At 36.8% G+C, this 19,280-nt stretch overlaps 1 protein-coding gene and 1 long non-coding RNA gene across 7 annotated transcripts in view; one reads left to right on the forward strand and one right to left on the reverse strand.

The window, feature by feature from the left end:
- LOC143668077 (uncharacterized) overlaps nucleotides 1-19,280 on the reverse strand; it is a 62,270-nt gene that overhangs the window by 41,179 nt on the left and 1,811 nt on the right. The window lies entirely within an intron of this gene.
- Nucleotides 16,650-19,280, forward strand: part of CXXC4 (CXXC finger protein 4) — a 270,656-nt gene continuing 268,025 nt past the window's right edge. For 3 of the 5 annotated variants that reach the window (XM_077142651.1, XM_077142652.1, XM_077142648.1), the window contains exons 1-2: nucleotides 16,650-16,881; nucleotides 16,999-17,074. The gene's annotated coding sequence lies outside the window, so the exon portion shown is untranslated. Of the gene's footprint in view, nucleotides 16,882-16,998; nucleotides 17,075-19,217; nucleotides 19,242-19,280 lie in introns of those variants that run through there. The other 2 variants (XM_077142650.1, XM_077142649.1) reach the window with 2 other exon arrangements.

Consider the following 19,280-nt stretch of genomic DNA (forward strand, 5'->3'; position numbering starts at 1 on the left):
AACTGTCCTTATCTTCCTGATCCTCCACCCTTTCAGTTGTGTACAGTGAATAGTACCTTTGTTGGCCTCCTGTATATCTTGCCCCTAGAGATACTGTGTTCTATTAACCGTCTCTATAGCTTTCTGCAGGACCCACCCTGACTGCCAGACTCTGTGATTTCTGAACTTGTTACTCATTACAATAATTATCTCAACTGGTTCATGACAGTTCAGCCCTGCCACCTGGCCTCAATTAATCAGAGATCCTATGAAACTCATTACTATCAGTGAACACAGTTATTAACAGCATCTCTTTCTTCCCTGAGTTCTCATTGATGCCCATGTTCCTTTCACTGGCATATACCTGGTTCCTTAGGTACATGGAATTTCCTCTCATGGATTACAGTGATCTGGTAGATTTTCTGACCTACCAGTATAAGTTCAAGCACTTGAGCTTTTCAGAGTACAGGCCATCACTTTCTCCAAGTTTCTAGGAGCTAAACTTGTTGCTGGTTTGTTTCATCTCCCAGAGAATTTGCATGGGACCTCACACCAATGAATTTCCTTTTATTCAGATTTATATTTCACCCCCTTTGATCCAACATCTTCAGAATCCAATCCCATGTGTACTCTCCTGTCAGTGTATACTGGCTAGCTTTTTTTTCGTTCTTTCAGGATATTATCCCTTTCCTAGTTTAGCAGACTGAACACTCCTCAGATGATTTAGGTTGTGACATCATCCTAGTTAGTGGATTAGTAACCAGGAGGAAAAGTGGGTGCATATCCTGAGAGGAGCACATGTTAACTTACAGGGAAGATACCGCAAACAAAGGTAGGCTAGCGCTTAACAGGGAGGAGTGAATCACTTTGACAGTCTCCAAGGGTTCAGGGGAACCTGGAGATTCAAAGTTTTGAAGTCCTATAACCCAGATATGCACATCCCGGTTTTTGGAACTCTATTCCTTGCCAATGAAGGGACTGACCTTGAGGTTGAGGATTCCACTTTCTATACAGCTCTGCTCCACTAATTAAATCCTGAATCTTCAGATCATGTTCCCCACTGGCTGCAGGAGACCATCTAGTCTTCATAATTTTACTTATATTAGTAATTAATCACTCTGAAATTTTCAGTGCCATTCTTTAATATATCAGAGCCACCCCCAAAAAACATTCAATTCCAAAAACCTCAAAATCATTGCTATTCCTGAAACTCTAAAACTTCAGAAATACTGCACTTGCCAGTTAATTCCCTACAATATATTTCTGTTCCCAGTTTGCACCAGTGAAAAATATAATAATTTTACTACAACCAGATGTCTAAAATGAATAGCATCCCATCTATTCCCACTGATGGGGAGTGTATTACTCAGGGTTATCTGGAGAAACAGAATCAACAGGAGAGATCTGTGAATATGAGATTTATAAATCTGTCACATAACCGTGGAAATGTAAGTGGCTAAAATCCATAGGGCAGGCTATGTGCCGGCAGCTCTGATAAAGGGTCTCAAATTCCACAGGAGAGGCTAGCTGGCTGAAGAAACAATGAAAGACTCTTCTTCTTTAAAAGCCTTCAACTGACTGCATTATCTCATTTGAGGGAGACAGCTGCTATCAGGGATAATTTAATAAATTATTATTATTTAATTTAATAATTTAATTAAATAATAATTATTTATTTAAATATTATTTAAATAAATTAATTAAATTATTTTTAATTTAATAAATTTAAATTAATTAAATTAAAAAGTTTATCAACCACCCACAAAATATCCTTTCAGCAACAGTCAGGCCAGTGCTGACTGGGCACATCACCTGGCCAAGTTGTCACTTAAACCAAACCATCACAGGGATTTATTGCCACCTGGCTGGCAGGTGATCCAGTTCCCAAAATCCCATAATGGAGTCTGTTCCTAGTCCCATGTATTAGTTTGCAAGATGCTGGTATGTGATATATGAGGCCTGGAACAGCTTTTAAAATGGGGGATGCAGGGTGGGCCATGGTGGCTCAGCAGGCAGAGTTCTTACCTGCCATGTCAGTGACCTAGGTTTGATTCCCAGTGCTTGCCTATGCCAGAAAAAAAAAGGGGGGGGGTTAATAAATTACAATTTTAAAGTTCAAAGCCTATAAAAATGTCCAAACAAAGACATCCAGGAAAAAATACCTTAATTCAAGGAAGGCATTGTTAGCTGGGAAGTCATGTGATTGGCATTTGCTGGTTCCTTGCTCCTGGGCTCCATTGCTTTCAGCCCTCTCTTCCTGTGGGGGTTCCTCATTTTGCTTTTCTGGTCTGGTTTTCTTCTCATGGTTTCCCTTGGCTCTCTCCAGTTTCTGACTTGCTTAACATCTCACGATGATGTTTGCTGGGCTCCAAACATCTCCAAACATCTGTATCTCTATTCTCCAACTGTTGGCGTCTGTGCCAGCTCTACTCCAAAGTTTCTGTCAGCTCTGTCATTTCTGTCTTTTCTGGCTCTCTCCAAAATGTTTCCTCTTTTAAAGGATTCCAGCAAACTAATGAAGACCTACCTAGAATGGATGGATTCACATCTCAATCTAATCAGAAGGTCACACCTATGATTGGGTGCATCACATCTCCATGGAGATAAGTTAATTAAAAAATTCCACCTACAATATCAAATCAGGATTAAAAGAAACAGCTTCCTTCACAAGATTGGATCAGGGTTAAAACATGACTTTTCTGGGGTACAGAATACTTTCAAACTGGTATAGACAAATTCTAAAATAACTGCCATAGGCCAAGCTCCATGAATTCCTGATGTTTGTGCATGGAAGGTCTGTTGAGAATGGTCTTAAGAATGGTATCTGTGCAGGATAAGAGGATTGTGTAGAAGAGAAATTGAACTGTGATACAGTTTTAACAGAGAACACAGCTAATCCTACGGGGAGCTCTAGAATTCAGCTAGCCCTTCAGAGTTGTCCCAACTTGAGTATGAGGAACAGAGATCTATGTCTTTTGCACAGGCTAGTCATTGTATCTTGGCCTTTACTGAGAGAGATACATTTCAATGGGTCATCCCTTTTAGTTGAGGGCAATTATTGGAGAGGACCTCAGCTTAGGGTCATAGACCATCAAAACTTGGGGAATGAGTGACACAGTCCTGAAAGGGAAATCTAGGTAGTACAACACAATTTTTACTACAAAAGTTGATAAGCTCTATGGGGAAAAATAGAGCAATTAACTGAGGAAGATCAGAGTGACTGGGCTGGGGTGGGAAAAAGAGGTGGGTTGGAATTTCAGTATGTTAGACAGTGAAGATAACACTTGAGAAAAGACTTGTAGTTAGTCACGCTAAAACCTGAAGGAAGCACGCTCTTAGAAAAGGGAATGACCAGTACGGAGCCTGAGACAGGAGCCTGTCAAGTATGTTAGAAGATTTGAAAATGAATAAATCCAGAAACCACAAGCTGCAAAATTATGCCTTTCATACAAGATTATTTTAATAAACTTGCAAACTTTTAAAACTGTAACATACAATACTCATCGCCATATACATGTACAGAATAAAACCTGAACCAGAAAGATACACCCAAAATTCATTATTGAGTTACCACTGGAGGGAGTGAGAGATGGTGATGAGAAAGTAGAGCATAAAATCTTTGTAAATCTACCTGTAATTTTTATTTTAAAATTTTAAAGAAATTGAGGAAAATATTAATGTTGTCAAATTTATGTGAAGATTATACAGTATTAATTCTAGTATTCCCTATATTTTTCAATATACTTGATATTTTTCATAGTAAAAATAGGAAAGAATCAATAACTACGCCAGACACTTGGGTATAACTGAATGATTGACAAACGTCCTGACTGATCAAGAATTCTTTACAGTGCATCCCTTTTCCTAACTACCACACTGTTGACATCCCTGAGCCTAATGGTAATTTATGCAATTAAATTTGTTCTCTTTTTCATCATTTCTACTACCCTGAATGGTGTCTTTTCTTCTAGGTTACAAGCTCTAGAAATAAAACATCCTGGTTTACTTCAAAATATTAAAAAATATTTATATAACATGTTCTCTCCAGGGCCCTTAATCCTGTCATCTTCATGAAATCTGGCCACATTGACCATGCCAATCATCAGCTCTGTATGAATCCCAAACCACATTTCCTCTCGTCTTCTCTGTACAGCTAAAAGCCCACTACAAAGGTATAAATTTATTCTTTTTAGGTTGAGTGAGAAATATTGCTTTCAACATATTTACTCTTGCCTAGATTACCTAATTGAATGAAGTCAAAACATATTCATTGAGCATGTAATATGTTCCAGATATTCTGTTCGGTACTGGGTTCTTTCCTTGCTTCCCGAAGTCAATGTTTTAAATAATTAAAAAATTATCACAGTTTTTATGTGCTACAGCTACCCTCAGTCCTTCACTTTTACCAGGTGTTCTGTACCTTTTGTCTTAGTGAGAGAGCAGAGATAATCAGATTTAAAATTTTTCTTTTTAAATCCATATCAGCTCAAAGCTTATCTCTATAGTCCTTCATTTCTCCTCTCTGCTTCTTCTTCTTCCCTTTTTACCCCCTTTTATTCCAGAAGATTGTCCTTACTCATTGCCAGGTCTGGTTCTATCATTTGGGCTTCTGATTCAATTCTTAAATTTCTTTAGTGATTTTATACATTAATTATTCTCTCCATATTTTTAATATTATTCTCATTTATCCATACCCTAGAAAAGATGAGCAACTTCTATACACCAGGCATTATTTATGGCATGAACAAAGCAATGCCTGGTTCCTTACGTACCTTTCATTCTGTGAACAGAGACAAGAACTTTTTAATGTATAATTTATATGTTAGGTGGTGACAAACACTATCAGAAAAAATAAAGCAGAGGACAGAAATACAGAGTGGTAAGGTATAGAGCGACATTTTTAAAAAAGAGGACATGAAGGGTCTCACTGAGGAGCATTTGAGTAATAACGTGAAGGAGCTGAGGGAATAAACCGTATGGATATTGGGGAAAAGTGCTCGAGGCAGAGCAAACCCCATTGCAAATGTCTTGAGGCAGAACAAGCCTGAGCTGTTCCAGGTATAGCACGGAGGCTGGAGTGGGTGAGGGCAGAGGAAAAGAAGCAGAGAAGTAAAAGAAAGCCAGATTATTTAGGCCCTTTTTAGTCACTATAGCAATTTTGTCTTTTGCTCTTAGGGAAATGGGAAGCCACTGGGCTTTCCACACCAAGGTTCAAAAGAATCTGACTTTTAATTGAGCATGATCACTCTAGCTATGGCATCTTGATTGTAAGGAAGAAGTGAAGGAGGAGGTCAGTCAGTGGCTTCTCTGGGAAAGAAAGACTGCTAGTATGGACAAGTTTTTGGCAGCTGAGGTGCTAAGAAGTGTTCTGATTCTTGATATATTTGGGAAAGTTGGACAAATAAGATTTGCCGATGAATTAGAGGTGGAACATGAAATCAAGCATCAAGAATTGACACCAAGTTACTGATTCTAGCAACTGGAATGATGGAGTTGCCATTAACTGAAGGAGAGTTTGGGGCGGGGGGGTTGGGGGAAGAGAGGTGTTCAATTTTAGACCATTTAATTTTAAGATGACGATTAATCAGCTACATGGAATTGCCAAGTAGTTACATATAAAAGTGTAGCCTGGAAATTTACATTTTGGGGTCTTTAGGTTATAGATGGAATTTAAAGCCATGAGAATGGGTGAGATCAGCAAAGGAGTGAGTGCAGAGAGATAACAAAAAGGAGATCTAAATACTTACCCTTGGTCAATCCAGTGTTAAGAAGTTAGCAAGACAGAAGTTAAACCAGGCGAGTGTGGTTTCCTAAAGCAAAGTGAAGAAAATGTCAAATGCTACTGATGGGTCAAATAAGCAGAAGAGTGAAATTGACCTTTGGATTAAAAAAAGTACAAGTCTTTGGAAATCTTGACAAGAGGCTGATTGGAGTGAGCTCAAGAGATAAAGGAAAGAGAGAGATTGTGACATTGCGTATATACTATTCTTTCAAGAAATTCTTGGGTTTCATTTGTCATTCCTGTTTCTCTTTTCCGAGCCTTTATTGCAACCACTTTCAACAATATGCCATCTCTGTACTCTGCGAAACACTCATGTTTCCTCACTATTATTTCCTCTACACCAAATATTCATTCTTCCTTTCTCCATATTCTAATCATTCCAGTTCAAAGATTTCTCTTATGAGGTTTTCCTCAGATAAACCCTAGTCCCTAATAATCCAATCATTTCCACTTGCTTTCATTGCTGTCTATGTATATATCCAATATAGCATATTTCAGAATTTGATTTTTATTATACTTACTTTGCCTATATTCATTTAAATTATTCTTTTAGAAAAAAGAACTGAAATAATTGTCATAAAATCTCTGTTTGTATATGTGTGTGTGCTTTCTACCTGAGTACCTTGTATTAGATTATTGGTTTCTTGAGGGCAGGACATTATATGTTATTCACTTTTTCCCTCCCTTTGGTGCTTCATATTGTGTTGTACAATAACTGGTGTTCAAGAACATTTTTTTTTTCCAATTAAAACAGATAGGGACTAATTCTGGCTGCACTGGAAGAGTAAATGAATAAAGGAATGACAGCAGAACATAATTTCTACAACGACAGGGATTTTAAAATGTTTTCTCTTTGGGCATGCCTTAAAGTCTCATCAAGTGAAAAAAAAATAATATGGGAGTTTTCACACTTACATTTTACCACTTAACCTTGAGCAACACACAGGCATATATATGAAGGGTACGGTTTGTCACATTGCAATTTAAAAGGCACTTTGGAGAAATAGAGGCCTATTTTTCTCACAATCTTTAAAAATATTCTGAACAGACATAAAGGAGAAAGAATGTTTTCTTATATATAATATTACAAAAAAATAACCATTCTTCCTTTTACTGATCTTTTAGATTTAAAGAATGCTCATGCTCCTTAATTTTATTCACTTTTTAAAATCAATCACTCTCATGCCGAATATTTTTAAATGAGTATGACACTTTGCATGGATCCCATAAATAAACAAAACGTGCACAGCTTTGTTTATGTTAGGAACCTTCTGCTAAGTGTTGCTTCTATTTATTTACTTTTAAATTATGCCAGATTTTTGCAAATTTGAGTCAGCTTGGGGACCAACTTGAAATTTTAAAGACTGGCTATTTAGTTTGCCTCTGATACCTTACAAATATGTTAAAGTAACAGTTTTAAGGGCCAGCAGAAGGTGTAAAAAGAAAATATTCACGGTGTACTGAATTATGGAAATAGATGTGGTTTACCATAAAATGCTTACTACTCCTCTTAATTTAATTTCCTTTAACTTCCTCATTCTTTTTGCTTTCTCCTCCTATCCAGAGTTTTAAGCCCTCAATTCCTTATATTTTAACTTGGATGCCTCCCGATTTGTGAAGCACAGTACGAAATGTCTGGGATGATGAATATGAGATGGGATGCATGAGGGATAGATAGATAATCAAAACTTTGCTTAGAAACTCATTTATCTAAAAACAGACATTCAAAACTAAAAGTATATTTCACTGATTCATTCATAATAAAGATCTGGCATCCATAAACTGACTTCCTCTTATCATACATAATCTGGCATGATCCATGAGATTTAGGGCTGGCTAGCTTTCCCAAGAGAGCAGAAATAAAGTGAAAGCGATAGAGTTAGAGTTTAGAAGCGGCAGACACCGTCATTTGTTTCACCCACAGCCACCCAATCACCTAACTCCTTGTTTCCTCTTTCTTAACTGAATCATGATTATGTTCTTGTATTTCCTATGCTCCACACTGCCACGTGCTTCAGGAAAAATAAATCCCAAAGGATTAAATATTAGTGGTTGGTTTAGGTGTAGGCATGTGACCTAATTTTGGTCAATGAGATCTAAGGGAAATCTACTGTTGAGCTTCTAGGAAAGTTCCTCACTTTGAAGATGCAGACATAAAACAATCCCATCCTTTTCTTTTCCTGGGTGTCTGGATGTGAGGGTTGGAACTGCTGCTGTAGTAAATTGTGGGAGAGGGCTACCTGAAGAAAGAGCCAAGGCAATAGATATGACAGAGTGATAAGAATGGAAGAATCTGCACCACCCATGGCATCCCTAAACCAGATGGTTCTTTGCAGCGAGTCTACCCCATCTTGAGTCTCATCATTTAAGCCAATTTGAGTATTGTTTTCCTTACCTGCAGTCAGTAGAACCCTAACCACCTTTTTTCTACCCATGGTTGAAGATAAAATTATTTTATGCTTTGTGTAAGGAAAGGATGTCTATATGTGGATTTCTTTTGCAAGTAGACTAGTGGGCAGTAAAATATAGAGGGGTTAACTTCAGTTGGGTATTACTCCAGTTTTGGGTTCTTGGAATTTGGTAAAGAAAGGTGTGTGAATCAATTAGTGCCATTTGGTTGACAGAGTAGGAGGTTCTATTTATTCTAGTTATTTCTTTCCACTAATGTAAGGTAGCCCAAAATTAGAGGAATAAAATATCTTTAAACATAGAAATACTATGTAGAAAAGGGAATGCCATTATATCATCAGGTATTTTTAAAAAGTCAAGTTGCAAATAGGTGGAAACAAATGCTCTTTCAAGCACTGCTACTGTTTATAAAATTTAGAGGTTAACAGAGAGAGACTACAGTATGAACAGTGAGGCCCCTCTTTCAAACAGTAGTTATAGCCAAAGAAAAATGCATTTCACAGCCACCCAACATACATTACTCATTTAATCATTTTGTTAATTTTCAATTAAATATAGATCCTGATTTCTGCAGCAAGTTACACAATTAAAATTTGCATATTATTTACATTCTATTTTATATTGAAACATAATTTGATTGGAATGTCTTTTAGGTGAAAATCGATCAACACAGAAAAAGGAATAAATACAAATTGAATATGACTTTAAATTTAATCTGGATAAAATCTTATGGGATATAATTTCAAAGATGAGATGCTGATTTTTAATACTTAAAGGAGAATAATTAATAAAATTGGTTATGATAGTCATTGCTTTATATAATTGACTTATAGCTGAGACACTGACCAGGGCTTTTCTGGTCCCTAGAATACATTCAGGCAAACTAGACTCACTAGAAAAGAGCTTTGCTGTGCAGTGAACAACCAGCACAAATGCACTGAGAGACTCTCAGTCGCAAATTCCAGTTTGTACATGGATAGGAATTAGACAAGAAGGAGTTTTAAGAATGAATTAGAAACTCCATCAGTAATGGCAACTCCAGCTAATATTTCCATTAGAGAATGTAGAACCAGTGCTTGCATTTCTTCCAATTTTTCCAAGAAACTGGAAGTCTAACTCAGTTTTCATTTTTTGAACATAATGGACCCAAACAAAGGGTGTTTGAGGACTGAATAGAAATTGTGTGTTGACAGTTTATGATTGTGACTTAAAGGAAATGTGTATATTTACTTACTCAGGTTCTACTGTTAATAATTTTGTGGATTCAGGAATGTTTGAGCTCCTGGAGGTGATAGTGCAATCTGAGGGAAGTAGGATAGAAACCCAATTTTCATCCAAAGTAAAAATTTCATGTAAAAAAGGCTATACCATGGATATAGAACAGAGGGGAAAAAAGCAGTAAGTATGATATTAACTCTGAATCAAAAGAAAAGGAATGTGTACAGTTAAATATCATGTGGGATGGAGGGAGTTGTGATTTTTTGGACAGCATGCTTTTTTATACAGCCCCATTCTACTAAATATCCCCAATACTTTGTTATTATTAATTAAACCTCACAAACCCTGTGAGATAGGTAATAATTATAATTAAACTGATACTCCAGATAGGTAAAAAGAGACTTAGAATGTCCAAGGTCATAGTGAGCTTGTGTGGCACAGTTTGGCAAACAAATCACATGTTCTTACAACATATTACTTCTATGAAAAGGGCTTGCCCAGCTTTCTCTCTCAATCTCTTTCTCTCTCATGTTTAGATAAAGAAGATATAATGATAAGATAAATAAACTTGATCATTGAGAAGTTAAACTGCAAGTTGATTAAGGAAGCTTAAAGACAATACAGAACAATATCTAAATGAACAATCTACGTTGCATAAATAACATATATAATATGCAAATTCCATTTCCATTAATTGCATTTATTTAAACATTTCCATTTAAATTGCCAGTTTAGATAAATGCATCAGTAAATCAAGAAATCAACGCACGTAAAGCATTCTCTATACTACACAACAGGATAGAAAAGACAGTCATTAGTTTGGAAAGAGAACACAACAGACAGACAGAAGGAACTCTTCTTGTTGCTATAACTACGGCATAACAAAGGTCAGCACTCAGAAAAAAAAAAAAACACAAAACCCTTTCTGGCTTGAATGTTAACAACTCAGGGATATATCTTGAATTCTCTCAAAAAGAAAAATATCTATTATTTAAAAATGATTAATTGAAGATAACTAACAATAGAAATATATATTTTTAGAAAGTCAAGCATAAGGAATGGTTTTAATTTGAAATAAAATATTGAGACTAATATCTAGAGACCTGTGGTTTCGCAAATGGGTAATCCAAGTTACACTGAATGTCGAAATCTCAAGTTCAGAAGGAAAAATAAACAAAATTACATGCATTTTATGAAACATTTCTTTATTGTACTCAAAAACTGCAAATTCCAAAATTATGATTTAAATGAACATTATTTAATAGAAAACAGTTTAAATAATTTTATTTCAAAGCTTTACAAATATGGCTTTTATAAGTCTAATTTTTTTTATCTCTTAAGAGGTGAATTTTATAAATGACTTCATTATTAAAAAAATTTGGAGGTTTTTATGTGTGGGTGTTTTAAATAATTTGGCAAGTCTTGTCTGATAATTTGGAAATTAAGAAGCCTTTTTTACAAACTGTCCAGTTTCTGCATATACACCTCATTTTAAACAAAAGGTTTACTTCTTCCCTTTGAGGCGAACATGGGCTATTTATGCTATTGGGCTTTGGATTTTAACTGAGAATGAAGGAAGCGGTTGATAGAGGGGACACTGTTACAGTGTTGTGTAAATCCTGTCAGATAAGTCAGATAAGACTTGTGTGTAGAGAGAATGACTGAAAGTGGAAGTAACCAATATTGCTTCATGCTGGACTGCTGTCTTGGGAGCGTGGACTGATGTGACACTGAGCCTTTGTCACCAAACTACATGAAGTGTTTTCTGGCCAACTCATAATTGCCAATCTCACCACAAGATTTCCAAACTTCCTAATATCTTACCATTACCTATATGCTTTAAGGGACACATATTACAGAAAGCACGTGGGTAGTTTCATGTCTAGTTTCCTGGGGGGGACAAAGCCAGTGTTGATTTCCTTGCATACTGTCAAAAGCAATTTGGGACCTACACTGCAAATTTGTGTTTAGAGATTTTAGTATTGATACGCTATTTAATTTGACTTTGTATTTTGTAGCAAAAATGATCCACTGTTTCTTTCAAAAGTAAATGCTTTGAAAAATTTGGAGTGCTATTGCTTGGATTTTCTAATAAACCAATGAATAAAGAGTACCAAATATCTACAGAAAAGGATAAGGAAGCCTATACCTAATCAAAATTAAGCTGAGTTAGGGAGCCTATGAAGGAAGTGTTCTTCTGGAACTTCTTTTTCTAGCCTACTGTTATTTAAGTTGTATGGTTTTCTGTGTTTGGAGGGCAGCTCCCATTATCCTGCATGGAGTACCAAAGATATAGTTTTACAGAAATGAGAATTTACATGACGAGAAAGAATGCCATGAATAAGTAAGAATGGACCCAGAGCAATTTGATCTGACTAAAAACATTTCTGAAAATTAAGGTGGTATCTGGTACCTATCTTTTCAGTGTCCAAACTGTATGTAAAAATAGGTGATTGTGTGCATTTAGTTCACTTAGTGCTAATGAGGCCAAGGTAATGGGTTTAACCCTATGAACCCATTATTTTCATTACCCACCATAGTCACAGATTTTATCCCTAACCGTGGCCAACCATTCCATAAATACATCCTGTTAGTCATAAGAAAGACAAGGTAAGAGACTGTAGATAGCTTGAAGCAAATATTTTATTGCTGAAAACAGCTCAAAACGCATGACCTACTGTTGGCAGATTAAGAGTACCAGCTTTGAATATGAAGGTCAGCATTGCAGTAATGATGTATCGATATTTAATTAGAAGTGAAAGAAAATAACAGGTGTGCAGAATATTGATTTCAAGATATAATATCATCAAATCCCTGTTGTTGAGCCACCAAGAAAACACCTGAAATGATCCTTAAAAGAATGTTCACCTAAAGAATTTAAAATATCATTTCATTATAATATACTTCATTTTAAGCAAAAAATCTCTTTTATGTAAATAACAGTAACTTCATATTAGCTTATGGATCTTTATTAATTAAAAAAGTTAATTTTTGTTTCTGGTAGTGGTGAAGGGAACAATGCTTTCTGAGAGAACTGAATCTTATGGAATAGCAAGTTCATGGAGAGAATAATAGATTTGATTCAAAAGTTGGAGCGAATGAGAGAAGGACTTTAAAAGCAATTTTATGGATTTTGCATATTTGTCCTATAGACAATGGAGTACTTGCAACCATGTTTTGCTTATGCTCTTTTCTTTCCATGTGTATGACACTGAAATGTTAGGAACTTGTCATGTGTTTTATTAGATAGGGAATAAAAGTTGAAAAAGGTACAATCCCAGATGTCAAGGATCTCAAGATAAATAAAAATCCCAAGCAGCTACAGTTGAAGAAGGATTAAAGAAATTATACCTTATTTATTTTATTGCAAATTCCTTACATAAAAGGTGTGATTGTTGTGTTGCATTTGTATAGGGTAAATTACTAAATAAAGAAGTCCTATAAACAGGAATTGGGAAGAAACATTCTAGGATGTCAGGTAAGAATAAGTACCTCTCTTGACCTGGATGTTTGGTATTCTTGTGATATTAAATCGGAAACACCTTGTTGGGGAGGTGGTCAATTAAAGATTATCTCTGGATTTTGAGAACACCAGGAGACAAGTTACCAGTGCCTAAGGTTTATCTGTAAGTCAGTTTATTTTAGATTTATGGTTTTCCTCTGCTTATTTCACTTTTGCTGTCTCTATTCTTTAGTAAATTCTTGTCGGAATATTCTAAATCTGCCTTGACTTTCACACAGGTATTTAAGGCAGCATAATTTGTTCACAGTTGCCAAACTTTCCCCAAAGACATTAAGACTGCTCTTAGTGGTAATCCCTAAGGGTGGTAATCAAGAACAAGAGCTTCCAGGGGAAGAGAAATCTCAAGATCAAATTTAAGGCTATGTGTTCTACTTAATCTTCTCTAGCAGGTTATTCTCCTGCCAGTGTTACTTTGTGAGGGAGACTTAGAGTTGTCCAGCAAAATTACTTCTCTAATCCAGAGTCCTAGAGTTCCTTCTAAGAACTGACTACCCAGAAATCTTTGCAGCTAGGTGTGATGTGTGACTATTCTTTAACAACTGCATGTGAGCTGCAGTGCTGTGTGCCACTTCAAGATCAATACCTTCCTACTTGCCCTTCTACTGTCTTGATAGAATTCATAAACAGTTCCTGTGGATGGCAAAGCTCCCAAATGGAAAGAAACTGGGTTCATGACTTTCAGAGGACGACTGTCCTCTGACCTGAAGTTGCTACCTAGTATTGGCATTTGAACAAAAATATACCTCAATTGTTTTTTAGTTGATAAATTTGAGGTCCATTTATTAATTTTTAGAAGTTCTAGGCTATTAAAGATGAAAGTGATGATTATGATGGAAAACAGCAATTTAAAGATATTTGAAAGCACAACACAACATTTCTACAGAGTAGGAGACACTTCAGCTGATACTCAAGTTTGGAATTTTTTATTTTCCCACAGTGAGCTCTATGAAGCCTCTGACTCCTGCTTCAGATCATAATGCAGGATAAAGGCACAAAGCCACTCTCTGGTCATTGGAACCTGTAGCAGATATCTTGCAGAAGGAAAAACCTTAAGTTTTAGTAATTCATAGAACTATGGACCCTAAACAAGTTAACAGAGGACTAAATGTTCTCTGCAATTGTTATAAAAACCCAGAAACATCATCCTGGAAGAGACAACATAAGATGTAGAATAGTATGAGACATGATGGAAATGCAAGTGCCAAAACTAGTATAAAAGGGTAAAGGACACAAGCTAGACTAGAAAAGAGAGCTTTTCCCGTACCATATTTGGCAACAGTTATAATCCGTTTCCTAGTTAGAAGTAAATGGATATCATATCTGAGTTTGCAATACATTGTTTATAATTTGTTGTATCTATCTATAAGTTTGAGTTAATGTCATATTAATGAAGAATGCACAATCACAACTAAAGGGAAGAATCTAGTATCCAGGGAGGATAGAAAAGGCAAGTGCTGTTCTTTCAGGCTGGTGTCTTAACAAAGCTATATTTAATGCTGTATGATATGAAAATTAATATTGATATTGACATACAGTAGAGGCTAGAAGCATACGGCTTTGGAGATAGACAGGCCTGTTACAAACTAACTTTGTGACCTAATAAAGGCTATCTGATTACCCTAAGTCTCAATTTCTTCATTTGTAAAAATGGAAATAAAATGATAATTCACACATAGGGTTATTGCAAGGACAAAATGAAGTTTCAGAAAATTATTTAGTACAGTGTCTGACAGTGCTGGACCATTAATAGCAGCTATAACTTATTATTAATTCAGATTGACTGGTGTGTGTTTTTTCTTTATAAGCTAAAGAATAAAATTCTTTGGCATTAAGAGTTTATTCTTTCCCATTTGTTAATGGTTTCATTTTGAAAATGAGCTTAAAGAATCTCATAAAAAGAAAGCAAACTGAATATGAGAAAGCATGATGTCTCTACTCCACTGACTTTAAAAAAATAACTCTTCAAAAACTTCTATCATTGGAGTGATACTTTAAATAGTTTAAGTAGATGTTAAAGAAGCTATCATCTTTCCATTTTTTCACACAATAAAAAGCGACTACAGTTTACTGATAAATTTCCTATGGTGCTCAGTTCAGAAGAGCATTAAATGGAAAAATCTCTCTCCTTGCTTTTACAAACCATTAGCATAAAGTATAAAAATGTATCAATTAACTTAAATAATTATTAATTATCCAGTTATTTTGTCTTTATTTACAAATAACCAGTTTGATTGAATTTAAAACCAAACTTATTCTATGGCATGCACATTACTTAATGAGTCTCAGAACATTTGCTGTTGCCCATTATTGAAACTGCACCTTCATTCTGCACACACCATCTATCCGCTTGTAATTGGCGAAATCTTGATATGGCCAAGAAGAATCTTTTGAAAATTCAAATAAATATGGTTTACAATGTCTTTTAAGCATTTTATTATTACAAAGGAAACAACTTTTTATGATCCCTTTGCTTCTTCTCTGAAACTGTGTATCTCTGAAACTAATCAAAGGAGTCATAGTTTTATATCTTATTTCATAGCTCTTTCTACTGCAAAATACTTTGCTTCAGTAGGATAGCTGGTAACCAGGAATCTCTCATTTTCTTGAAGGCAGCAGTGAAAAGGTTAATTCATGGGTGCATTTATGAGTGCCTTATTTACACTTGCCCTGTGTAAGAAAGATTTATCTTTCAATTATTAAACAAATTTTTCACAAACAATATGCGAAATATTAATCATATACACATTTATAACGTCTTTGAATCATAATATAACATATCTTTGAAAATAAAGTAAGTTAGATATAAAAGTAGTTTTGTTTGAAATAAAGTTTGGAAATAAAAATAGAGCAGTAAGTTAAAAATCGGATTCAATCCTTAGAACTACCAGATGGAATAGTAAAAGAGGGAGGAAGGCTGCATGATGAAGTGTGTGTGTGTGTGTGTGTGTGTGTGTGTGTGTGTGTGTGTGTGAGAGAGAGAGAGAGAGAGAGAGAGAGAGAGAGAGAGAGAGAGAGAGACAGGTTGGTCAAGCGTCACCAATTTCTTACTTTCTGGATTACTAATGTTTAAAGGGTCTAAACAACCAGAAAACACCAATCCATTTCTCCTTCCTCTAAGGATCTCAGTGATAATGATTTTTTTTAAAGTCTTTCTGGACATACCAGGAAAATTATTTAAAAGGCATGAAGTAGGGTGTAAACTAAGATCATTCTTCAAACACGACCTTTTCTCTGTTTCCTGTATTGCTCTTCTCAACCCAGCCAGAAACCCAGACAAGTTTATTTACACACACACACACGCACACACATCCCGCACGCAGAGAGAGTGACGGAAACGCCCTCTTTCCATCCCTTCCAAACAATTATCTCGGAGAGCAAAAGAAAATAATCAACAGCCCTCTGTGCTGGGCGGCAGAGTCGGAGAGCCGGGCGCGAGGAGGGAGGGTGATCCGCAGGCGAGCAGGGAAACGTGGCTCCTCTACGGAGGAGAGGATTTGTGAAGAGGAGCGCTGGCCCGCGTGCGCCTCTTGTTCCCGGTGTAATTTGCAGCCAATCATCAGTAGGTGTCCACGTCCCTGCGTCCTCCTCACCTCCGCGCCAATCACCCCCCCTCGCCCCCGCCCCCGCCCCCAGCCTCCACACCTCCTCCCTAGCCTTTCTCTCTCTCCCCTCCCCCAGCAACCACACACTCGCACACACACAAACAGAGAGAGGGGGGGGGAGGGTGAGAGAGAGGGAGAGAGAGAGGGAGAGACTCCCCGGCTCCCTCCCTCCCTCGCACACAGCGACTGGAGACGGACGGAGAGCAACGCGCTGGGAGAGGAGAGACCACCGAGAACAGCCCCGCGCTCTCACACATACACTCACACTCGGCTCTTTCCTCTCCCCCCACCTCCTCCTCCTTCCACCCCCACCACTAACACCATCTCCTCCTCCTCTCTGCAACAAGAAAAAAAAAAGCCATTTACAGGTATTTTTTTTTGATCCGCATATTTATTTATCCCCCCCCCAACAGTTTGTTTACAAGTATTAAAGTTGTAATTGGGAGCTGCCAAGACACATCTGGATTTGTGTTTCTTTGTGTTAGGGGGTGATGTGCAACTAATTAAAGGCAGACTGGCAGCGTCTGCAAATTCTAAGGCTCCCCAAATAAAAAGAGACTGGTAAGTGATTGTTCTTTCTCTTTCTCTGGCTTTTTTTTTCTTAAATGTTTGCTGTCCTTTGGGGTTGTAAAAGTAGATTATTAATGCTGGGCTCCAGCAATAAAAGGCGTTGCTGTATTAATTTATTAATTAATCTGCACCCGCCCCTCCTCCTGAATGTTAAATATGACCTTTGATCTCTATGTCTCTGATAGACCAGACATACAATATTAGGCATGTTCAGTCACATTGTTTAAAGGTAAGACAGGATCATGAAGTATGGGTGTCTAATTTGGCTTTGGTCTAGGTCTATAGTTATTTGTGTTTTTTATTTTGTCTTTTAAAGAAAATCCAAACAATAGCTTTGACTTAGGTACCTTTTTCATGCTCCAGAGATGCATTGATTAAACAATAATGACCTGGAGACTGGGCACAATCATTTCCTACAGTTTCTGGTGGCATTAAACCTTGAGGGAGGAAGAGGGGAGGTTATGGCAGTAAGAAAAGCAAGGAAAGCTTCTGTTTGGAAATACCACTCTAATACTCTAAAAAAGGGACATTAAATTATTTCTTCGTTTGGAACAAGGTCAGAAGACTAAAATTTTGAAAAATTTCCCTCCACTCAATGTGATGATATGTAATGCATGGTTGATATAACTAGTTTTACTGAGTAGCAGTTATTATGCTCTTGCAGTTACAAAGTGATTCGCAGAAACTGAAGCTATATGCATATTCTTGCTGTGCCTTTCCCCACTCCCTTTCCAAACATCAAGAATATTTAGCCAGGAGCATTTTGGGGCACCCTTTGTATTGCCATCAGACCTCCGAAGGGAGCAGTTTTTCCTAATGCAAAACCACAGAGGTGGTTCCAGAGATTAGGGACTTGCTGTGATTGAAAGATGCCTGCTAGCTTCTAATCCAGCCTGGGGTGAGGTTCCTTATCTTGATTTACTTTGCCTAATAGGGATTTGTTTACATAAACCCCTCTTTTTTAGGACACCTCATCAGTAGAAATTGAAGTTTTTGCACTTGGAGCTTGGGCATAAATGGCTCATTAATCTAATTATAAGCATAATTACTACAATTGATATCCATTTTGAACTCTGAATATTTGAGACTGAGGCAACTGGGCCCTTATTTAGAAATCCCTGAACTCCACATTCTAGACCAGTATGTGAGCTTCAAAAGATGTCACAAAAAGATATTCTGGCAAAATAATCTGGAAACAAAGAAACTAGGGTTTTTTTTTCGGTCAATATACACTTTATGTCTTTGCTTTATTTCTTAAAAGGCTGTGAATACCTCTCCCTCGAAAATAAACAACTAAAAATCTCTTTCTAAAGCATAATGGCCTGTAAGAAATGAGATGAATGCAAATACCCAGTTAACACTATACCCTTCTTATGAAAGGAGCAAAAGAAAAAAAAATCCTTTTAATGGTAATTTCTTTAGGTAAACAACACCTTAAGGGATTTTCACCCCCTTTTACTCAATGTACAAATCAATGACTGTAGGAGCTCCTTAAAGTCCCATGCTTTCCTCTTGTCTTGAATAGTCAGGAATCTCCATTAGGAAAGATTGGGGATATTCTTTGAGACTGCAGGCACTTGGTTGAAAACCTGTGACATTGCTTGTATTATTATTTTTGTTACTTTTATCTAGTCTGTCTTTCTTTCTTTCTTTTAAACAAGTAGAACACCATCCTCTTAGCCCCACCAAGCCCCACCACCAAATGGCTTGTACAATTGAGACCTGTCCTTGGTCCATTGAATTAAGACCCTAACAGAGCCAGCTGTGCTGGGATTCAAACTAATGACCGCAGACACAGAAGGACACTGTGGCAGCTGGTAGTTCTTTTTTCCTTGCCTCTTTAGTTCAGATTGTATGTGGGCAGTCTCTCAGCTCTCAGCTGTATTGTGTTTGCTTACAGTTTATACTCGGATGTATTGTAGACTTTCTCAGTACTTCATTTGCTAATTTCCTGTTCATTTTCTTCATAGGGCCATTGCTGTTTTCTACTTTACAGCATTTGCATGCCCAGGCAGCACTTGTTCACACATTTCATAATGTTTAAATGCCCTCTGCTTATAGGTAGTACGGCCCTCCCACCCCTGATTTGCATGTCTTTAGCACTCCAATTGCCCTTTTCCCTCGGCATTTGTCACCCCCGTCTTCCCTCTTTCCCTGGGTATCCTGACTATTAATACATTTTCTCAGGAGGGTTATA

The sequence above is a fragment of the Tamandua tetradactyla genome, chromosome 24, assembly GCF_023851605.1.
Source record: "Tamandua tetradactyla isolate mTamTet1 chromosome 24, mTamTet1.pri, whole genome shotgun sequence".
Lineage (NCBI taxonomy): Eukaryota > Metazoa > Chordata > Mammalia > Pilosa > Myrmecophagidae > Tamandua > Tamandua tetradactyla.